Below are 10,023 nucleotides of genomic sequence, written 5' to 3'. Positions count from 1 at the left end.
GGGTTCGAACAACACGATTCTAATCCAAGAATTTTTTCGACCTCATCCAAATGGCCTCAAACTATAGGGTTAGGGGGTATAGATACATGATTTGTCTGGTTTGGATATATCTAGACCCTGTTTATCAACTTGAATGCTTACGATATGACATAAGAAGACTATGTGATTTGGTTTTTCATTTTTTTGATTTTTAGGAATATTGTGCCCACCCATTTGTATCTTCATGAAATCCTAGGTTTGACACAGATAATTTAAACAAGTTTAAAACATGAAAATGAAAAGGGAAGCATGTAACCTTCTCAGTCACTCTAAATTGAAGTTTTTGGGAGGTTTTTGAAATTTCCATGTTTGAAACCCGAAACCACTTCTCTTCATGCTTGACTTCATAAGACAAAGTTTAGGGTTAGGGGTATAAATACATGATTTGTATGGTTTGAATATGTCCAAACCTTGTTTATCAACTGGAATATGCTTACTATGACATAAGAAGACTATGTACTTTGGTTTTTCATTTTTCTAAATTTTTTAATTTTCTAGCATTTGAATCATATCTTGGTCAAATCCTAGGTTTGACCAAGATTTAGACAACTTTAACACGTGAAAACGAATAAGTAAGCCTGGATCCTTCTTAGTCACTCTAAAATGAAGCTTTTGGGAGGTTCTTGAAATTTCCATGTTTGAAACCCAAAACCACTTCTCTTCATGATTGGCTGAGTTTAATTAGGGTTTTAGGGGTAGATATATACATGATTTTTCTGGTTTGAATATATATGTCTAGACCTTGTTTATCAACATGAATGCTTACGATATGACATAAGAAGACAATGTGATTTGGTTTTTCATTTTTCTGATTTTTTTGAATATTGTGCCCACCCATTTGTATCTTCATGAAATCCTAGGTTTGACCAAGATAATTTAAACAAGTTTAAAACATGAAAATGAAAAGGGAAGCAGCATGTAACCTTCTCAGTTACTTTAAAATGAAGTTTTTGGGAGGTTTTTGAAATTTCCATGTTTGAAACCCAAAACCACTTCTCTTCATGCTTGACTTCATAAGACAAAGTTTAGGGTTAGGGGGTATAGATACATGATTTGTATGGTTTGAATATGTCCAGACCTTGTTTATCAACTTTAATGCGCTTACTATATATATGACATAAGAAGACTATGTACTTTGGTTTTTCATTTTTCTGTTTTTTTATTTTCTGCGCATTTGAATCATATCTTGGTCAAATCCTAGGTTTGACCAAGATTTAGACAAGTTTAACACGTGAAAATGAATAAGTAAGCCTGGATCCTTCTTAGTCACTCTAAAATGAAGCTTTTGGGAGGTTCTTGAAATTTCCATGTTTGAAACCCAAAACCACTTCTCTTCATGATTGACTGAGTTTAATTTGGGTTTTAGGGGTAGATATATACATGATTTTTCCGGTTTGAATATATATGTCTAGACCTTGTTTATCAACATGAATTCTAGCTTACTATACATATGACATAAGAATGCTATGTGCTTTGGTTTTTCATTCTTTTGATTTTTTTCTGAATTTTTAGGGCCATTTGAATCTTGGTCAAATCCTTGGTTTGACTAAGATTTAAACATGTTTAAAACATGAAAATTAAAAGGGAAGTATGTATCCTTCTTATTTACTCTAAAATGAAGCTTTTGGGATGTTCTTGAAATTTCCATGTTTGAAACCCAAAACGACTTCCCTTCATGCTAGACTTCATAAGATCGACAGGGGGTAGATACATGATTTGTCTGGTTTGGATATATCTAGACCTTGTTTATCAACTTGAATGCTTACGATATGACATAAGAAGACAATGTGATTTGGTTTTTCATTTTTCTGATTTTTTTGAATATTGTGCCCACCCATTTGTATCTTCATGAAATCCTAGGTTTGACCAAGATAATTTAAACAAGTTTAAAACATGAAAATGAAAAGGGAAGCATGTAACCTTCTCAGTCACTCTAAAATGAAGTTTTTGGGAGGTTTTTGAAATTCCCATGTTTGAAACCCAAAACCACTTCTCTTCATGCTTGACTTCATAAGACAAAGTTTAGGGTTAGGGGGTATAGATACATGATTTGTATGGTTTGAATATGTCCAAACCTTGTTTATCAACTTGAATATGCTTACTATATGACATAAGAAGAATAATGTCATGTAAATGAGTTAATTTGGATTTCCTACCCTTGAATCCATAGGAAACTTTGTTCTAATGCACTATAATAATCAACCGAGTTTTTACACCAACAGGTCTGTCACTTACGTGTGGTGCCCACGCGTGAGGTCCCACACTTCAGTGAGCACAAGTCACGTGCAATAGGTACGCAAACTCCCAGCCATCTTCTTTGTCAAGAGAAGACGCATCAGGATGCGTATTGGAAGCCTGTGGGTCCTTCTGGATCCTTCGGTTGTCCCTCTCACAAAAAAAAAATCTCTCTCATTCTCGGCCTCGCTCGACTCGCTCGCTCGCTCGCTCGCTCGCACCTCCTGCTCACTGACAAACCCCTGCACAAAAGTCAACATCATCACCCGAAAAAGGGAAGACACCATAATGCTCTCCCTTCTTCTCTCCTTCCGAGTGATCCCTCTTCCTCCGAGTTTCACTCGACGGGCAAACACACATGTGCTGCATAGTAATAATAAAAAGGTAGAAAAATCAACCTACGAATCTATAATTAAATAGGTTAAACTAGGGTTTTGCCCAGTACTACAGATCAAGGTTCAAACCTTGTTTATCAACTTGAATATGCTTACTATATGACATAAGATAAGAAGACTATGTACTTTGGTTTTCATTTTTCTGATTTTTTTAATTTTCTGCGCATTTGAATCTTGGTCAAATCCTAGGTTTGACCAAGATTTAGACAAGTTTAACACGTGAAAACGAATAAGTAAGCCTGGATCCTTCTTAGTCACTCTAAAATGAAGCTTTTGGGATGTTCTTGAAATTTCCATGTTTGAAACCCAAAACGACCTCTCTTCATGCTAGACTTCATAAGATCGACTGAGTTTAGGGTTAGGGGGTAGATAAACTTTCGCTTTTTTATATAGACCACACAAAATATCGGTTTTCATGAAACTTGACGAACGCTCGTATATTATGGAGATGTACATGTAGAATTTTGTGTCCAAATTTTTCGACATTTTGAAATATGATTTTTTGGCAGAGAGAGCATACGCACCCGGGAGCCGAATTGAATTTCCGCTCTTACACTCTCTCTCCGCTTCTCTCTCCTCGAACTAGACACCAATATATTATTTTAATCCTTGTAGCCAGCTTTTTTTTTGCGGGAAACCACTGATGATATTAAAGGACAAAAATTACAGAAAGGCACCCAAACAAGATTGAAATTACAGCGAAGACCCTCTGCAACTCGATGTCGCCGGCGTTGTAGCCGGCCAGCTGACTAGGACTTATTGTACTTGCTCTCATACTTCTCCTTAGCATTCTCGGCGGCTGCAGCATGCACGGCAGCAACCACCTGCGCGCCCTCGCCATGGTCGAGCTCCGCCTGCTCTGCCTGGACGACGAGCACCGCCCCCTCGCCTTCACGCATGACGCCCTGAGCCTCTTCTTTTTCTTCGCTGTTGACGGCAGGCACAACCTCGTCGACGACGGCCACGACCATGTCCATCGCGGGCGGCGCCACCATCTCCATCGCAGGCGGCACAACCAACTGATCCACCATGACATGGCCGCCATCGCCGAAGGATTGGATCCAGGTCTGCATGTCTGCGTCGAGAGCTTCCACCCATGCCCACGACGGAACTTTCTCATGGACATGGAACTCTAAATCGCCATCTCTCTCTCCCTCCATTGCTTGTGAGTGTTATTTCCGGCGATGGCCCGACGGAACTCCATGTGCTGTAGCTTTTTATCTCCATTTTCCAACGGTCCTTGGGAAGAAGACGAGAAGAGAAATCAATCCGTGCAGTTAGCAACGAGGGGAGAAGACGATGGGATAGAGAGGAAAGAGGAGTTATAGCTGGGTACTCCCTCCGTCCCGGTTTACAAGGCCTACGCGTATCCCAATATCGTTAATTTAACTAATATAATATAATATTTATGCTATAAAAGTTATACCATTAAATAGTATAACATCTGAGTTTTTCTAATGATATATATTTTGTTGTATATATTTTGTGTTACATTAGTTAAATTTGCGATCTAGAGATACACGTATGTCATATAGTAAGCATTAAAGTTGATAAACAATGTTTGGACATATTCAAACCAGACAAATCATTCATCTACCCCTAACCCTAATCTCGGTCGATTTTATGAAAGTCAAGCATGAAGAGAAGTGGTTTTTGGTTTCAAACATGAAAATTTCAAAAACCCTCCCAAGAGTTACATTTTAAAGTGACTTAAGAAGGATAGATGCTTAATTTTTCATATTCGTGTTTTAAACTTGTTTAAATCATGGTCAAACAACCTAGGATTTGACCAAGATTCAAATGGGAAGATTTTTTTAAAAAAAGATCAGAAAAATGAAACCTAGGATTTATGCTTGTTTAAATCTTGGTCAAACCTAGGATTTGACCAAAAGATTCAAATGGGCATAGAAATTCAGAAAAAAAAACAAAAGAATGAAAAAACAAAGGACATAGCATTCTTATGTCATATATATAGTAAGCATTCAAGTTGATAAACAAGGTCTAAACATATTCAAACCATAAAATCATGTATATATCTACCCCTGACCCTAAACTCTGTCTTATGAAGGCAAGCATGCATGAATGAGAGAGAAGTGGTTTTTGGTTTCAAAAAGATCCATGCATGCTTGCCTTTTCATTTTCAGGATCCTTCGGTTGTCCCTCTCACAAAAAAAACAAATCTCTCTCATTCTCGGCCTCGCACGAATCGCTCGCTCACTCGCTCGCACCTCCTGCTCACTGACAAACCCCTGCACAAAAGTCAACATCATCACCCGAAAAAGGGAAGACACCATAATGCTCTCCCCTTCTTCTCTCCTTCCGAGTGATCCCTCTTCCTCCGAGTTTCACTCGACGGGCAAACACACATGTGCTGCATAGTAATAATAAAAAGGTAGAAAAATCAACCTACGAATCTATAATTAAATAGGTTAAACTAGGGTTTTGCCCAGTACTACAGATCAAGGTTCAAACCTTGTTTATCAACTTGAATATGCTTACTATATGACATAAGAAGACTATGTACTTTGGTTTTCGTTTTTCTAATTTTTTTAATTTTCTGCGCATTTGAATCTTGGTCAAATCCTAGGTTTGACCAAGATTTAGACAAGTTTAACACGTGAAAACGAATAAGTAAGCCTGGATCCTTCTTAGTCACTCTAAAATGAAGCTTTTGGGATGTTCTTGAAATTTCCATGTTTGAAACCCAAAACGACCTCTCTTCATGCTAGACTTCATAAGATCGACTGAGTTTAGGGTTAGGGGGTAGATACATGATTTGTATGGTTTGAATATGTCCAAACCTTGTTAATTTATCAACTTGAATGCTTACTATATGACATAAGAAGACTATATGCTTTTGTTTTTCATTTTTCTGATTTTGTTTGAATTTTATGCCCATATATTTGAATCTTGGTCAAATCCTAGGTTTGACAAAGATTTAAACAAGTTTAAATTATGAAAATGAAAAGGTAAGCATGGATCCTTATTAGTCACTCTAAAATAAATCTTTTGGGAGGTTCTTGAAATTTCCATGTTTGAAACCCAAAACCACTTCTCTTCATGATTGACTTCATAAGACAGAGTTTAGGGTTTTAGGGGTAGATATATACATGATTTTTCTGGTTTGAATATGTCTAGACCTTGTTTATCAACTTGAATGCTTACTATACATATGACATAAGAATGCTATGTGCTTTGTTTTTTCATTCTCTTTTGATATTTTTCTAAATTTTTAGGCCCATTTGAATCTTGGTCAAATCCTTGGTTTGACCAAGATTTAAACAAGTTTAAAACATGAAAATAAAAAAGGAAGTCTGTATCCTTCTTAGTCACTCTAAAATGGAAGCTTTTGGGATGTTCTTGAAATTTCCATGTTTGAAACCGAAAACGACTTCCCTTCATGCTAGACTTCATAAGATCGACAGGGGGTAGATACATGATTTGTCTGGTTTGGATATATATCTAGACCTTGTTTATCAACTTGAATGCTTACGATATGACATAAGAAGACAATGTGATTTGGTTTTTCATTTTTCTGAATTTTTTGAATATTGTGCCCACCCATTTGTATCTTCATGAAATCCTAGGTTTGACCAAGATAATTTAAACAAGTTTAAAACATGAAAATGAAAAGGGAAGCATGTAACCTTCTCAGTCACTTTAAAATGAAGTTTTTGGGAGGTTTTTGAAATTTCCATGTTTGAAACCCAAAACCACTTCTCTTCATGCTTGACTTCATAAGACAAAGTTTAGGGTTAGGGGGTATAGATACATGATTTGTATGGTTTGAATATGATGTACTTTGGTTTTTCATTTTTCTGATTTTTTTTAATTTTCTGCGCATTTGAATCATATCTTGGTCAAGTTTAACACGTGAAAACGAATAAGTAAGCCTGGATCCTTCTTAGTCACTCTAAAATGAAGCTTTTGGGAGGTTCTTGAAATTTCCATGTTTGAAACCCAAAACCACTTCTCTTCATGATTGACTGAGTTTAATTTGGGTTTTAGGGGTAGATATATACATGATTTTTCTGGTTTGAATATATATGTCTAGACCTTGTTTATCAACATGAATGCTTACTATACATATGACATAAGAATGCTATGTGCTTTGGTTTTTCATTGTTTTGATTTTTTTCTGAATTTTTTAGGGCCATTTGAATCTTGGTCAAATCCTTGGTTTGACCAAGATTTAAACAAGTTTAAAACATGAAAATGAAAAGGGAAGTCTGTATCCTTCTTATTTACTCTAAAATGAAGCTTTTGGGATGTTCTTGAAATTTCCATGTTTGAAACCCAAAACGACTTCCCTTCATGCTAGACTTCATAAGATCGACAGGGGGTAGATACATGATTTGTCTGGATTGGATATATTTAGACCTTGTTTATCAACTTGAATGCTTACGATATGACATAAGAAGACTATGTGATTTGGTTTTCCATTTTTCTGATTTTTTTGAATTTTGTGCCCACCCATTTGTATCTTCGTCAAATCCTAGGTTTGACCAAGATAATTAAAACAAGTTTAAAACATGAAAATGAAAAGGGAAGCATGTATCCTTCTTAGGCACTATAAAATGAAGCTTTTGGGAGGTTTTTGAAATTTCCATGTTTGAAACCCAAAACCACATCTCTTCACATGCTTGACTTCATAAGACTGTTGCCTGCCAAAACCCACCGGCGGGCAGCGGCCTGTCAACACTAGTAGAGCCGGGAAGAGCCTAGAGCTGCGGCTGGCTGAGACCCCTCCGAGCGACGGCCCGCAATGCTCTTCTGGTCACACGCGGCGATGCGAAGTGCAAGGGCGTGCCACCTGACCTATACCTGGTCAGGAAGGTGATGGGGATGCCTCGCTTAATTCCTGCATGGCATACACGTAAACATTAAATACGAGCCTCGATCGGCTCTCAGGTTATCCTGTGAATCGGCTCAAAGAGCCGATCCACCCATGATTCGTACGGGGTGCACGAATACTTGGTGATCCTGCTTGATCAAGATATAGCTAATGAGATCTACGACGATTTAGGGTTTTCACCGCATAATCGGATCATCCTACTCCAGGTTGGGCCTCGCGGCCACGCACGGTGCTCATAAGCCGATCCTAAACAAGGCCTAAAAACCAACATGACGTTGATCCTCGGAACATCCTGTTTAGGACTTGCGAACGCCACCCTACGTGCCGCTGGATCCTCCCCCCCTTTGTAAGGCCTAACTATTGCAGATATTAAACTAATCCTTGCAGGACAAGGAGCAATCGTAACGGATCAGATCTACTAGATGATGAACAAGCAGGGTGCCGCCCCCACACCTGAGATAGGCGTGAGGGCGGCTAGACATGCAAGGGTTGCACTACGTAAGCATGTTATACGAAGAACTATGCTAACCCTAACACATCTATGATAACTACGTTGCTCGCCATCAAAGACGCTTCAAGATTTGAGCAACGCATGAACAACGTGGAGCTTGTGCTGCCTAGATCGCAAGATGCGATCTAGGCAGCATGTCGCTTACCTGATTGAAACCCTCGAGATGAAGGAGTTGGCGATGCGCCGAGATTGGTTTGTTTTGGGTTGAACGTGAGTTGTTGTTTATTCCATAAACCCTAGATACATATTTATAGTCCAGCGGACTTTCTAATGTGGGCGTGCACCAAACCGTGCACGAGTAAGATTCTAACTTCTAAACTAAGATGCGATCTAATATTTTACAGATACACGGGCAATTAAGCCCAAATTCTCCGTGCAAGGCCGCTTCAGAGATCTTCCACGTGTAGTCTTCCAAGCCCATCTCTCTTACAGCCCACCTCTGGATTTGTCCAAAATCTGGTGATAACACATGCCCCCCTGGTTTTGGAAATAACATTTCCAAAATCATTATGCTTTCCTTTCGAAGGGTCATGTCGTGGCAGATCAGAGCCATTTGCAGCATTTTTCGTCATGATGCCCTGCCTTCTCGACTGCTCCGCGTGATTTGACCGTTGTATTTGGGCACCGCCTCCTCGAAAACTGCTGTGGCATTGAATTTCTTCACCATAGCCCCCTTTTATTTAACCGCTTCTGAGCAGTTCGTCACTTCACCATCTTGCTCTATTCTGGCCATCGGCACCAAAAAACCCCAATCTCCCACAGCCATGTCTTCCTCTTCTTCCTCTTCGTCATCGGTCTTCCACGACTCCTCCTCCGAGCTTTCCTACGGGTCCTCCTCCTCCCGTGAGACGCCGCCGGACATCCGCGCCCCAGAAGCATGGGACCTGGAAGACCACGCTTCCTCGGTCTGGTCCGAAGACGACCAGTCCCTGACCAGCGGGGACGAAGATCTTCAGTTCCTTGCCGTCGGGGAACTGGAGTCGGAGAGCGAGGACAATCAGTTCCCCTGGGACGGCTGCCCCACCTCCGAAGAAGAGGAAGAGGAAGACGACGATGATGACGACGACTCCCTCGAGGGCTACCCGCCAGCGAAGCGCCTCCGCATGTGGTGGGACGACGACAGCAGCGACGATGAAGACGAAGATGAAGCTCCTGTAGAAGGCTATGGGAGCAGTGACGAGGAACCCATCGGCAGCAGTGCCGATGAGAGTTCCGAGGATGACGATGAAGGAAGCGATGGCCCGTAGATTAGGATCTACTAGTGTAGGCCTAGCAGTAGTAGATTGGTCAATAGACCCTTCTTTTGTTCTTCCTTCCTGAGAAATCGACTCTTTCTTTGTAAGAAATCCCCTTACTAATGAAGAAAATCCCTTAATTAATCTCGCTCCCTTGCCGATTGTCGAAGGGAGTTGTCGTACAGGGAGCCGATAGCAGAGCATCGGCTCATATTACTGTCTGAGGCCAAGCTGTTGTATAAACAGGCCTAAATCGCGTCCAAACCATGAGACTGAATCCCTCAGCAATTATTAGGAGATCTCACGCCGTGGTTAGGAAGCTGTTGTATAAACTTATTTTGCTAAAGTCGATATCAGCGTATCGGCTTTGTTTCCTGAAGTCGATGCCCGTGCATCGGCTGTTCTTGCATACTGTCAATCTCCACACATTTTCCCAAGTCGATGTCTGTGCATCGGCTGTGATTTTTTTTACTGGCCGATTCTGAAATCGGCCCCCATATCTTACTGTCCATCATCCCACATGCTTGGGAAATATTTTTTAAGGTGTTGACCATTTACAGCCACTGGGAACTTTTCGCCGCTCAACTCCTCCAGCATGTATGCATTACCCTTCAAGGCCTGGACAACTTTGTACGGACCGTGCCAATTAGGAGACCATTTGCCATATGCCTTATCCCTGGTTCCCAATGGCAACACAGCTTCCCACACAAGATCACCAACTTGGAACTCCTTTGGCCTAACCTTTTTGTTGTA

The sequence above is a fragment of the Lolium perenne genome, chromosome 4 (assembly GCF_019359855.2).
Source record: "Lolium perenne isolate Kyuss_39 chromosome 4, Kyuss_2.0, whole genome shotgun sequence".
NCBI lineage: Eukaryota > Viridiplantae > Streptophyta > Magnoliopsida > Poales > Poaceae > Lolium > Lolium perenne.
Note: the sequence above shows the minus strand (reverse complement) of the source record.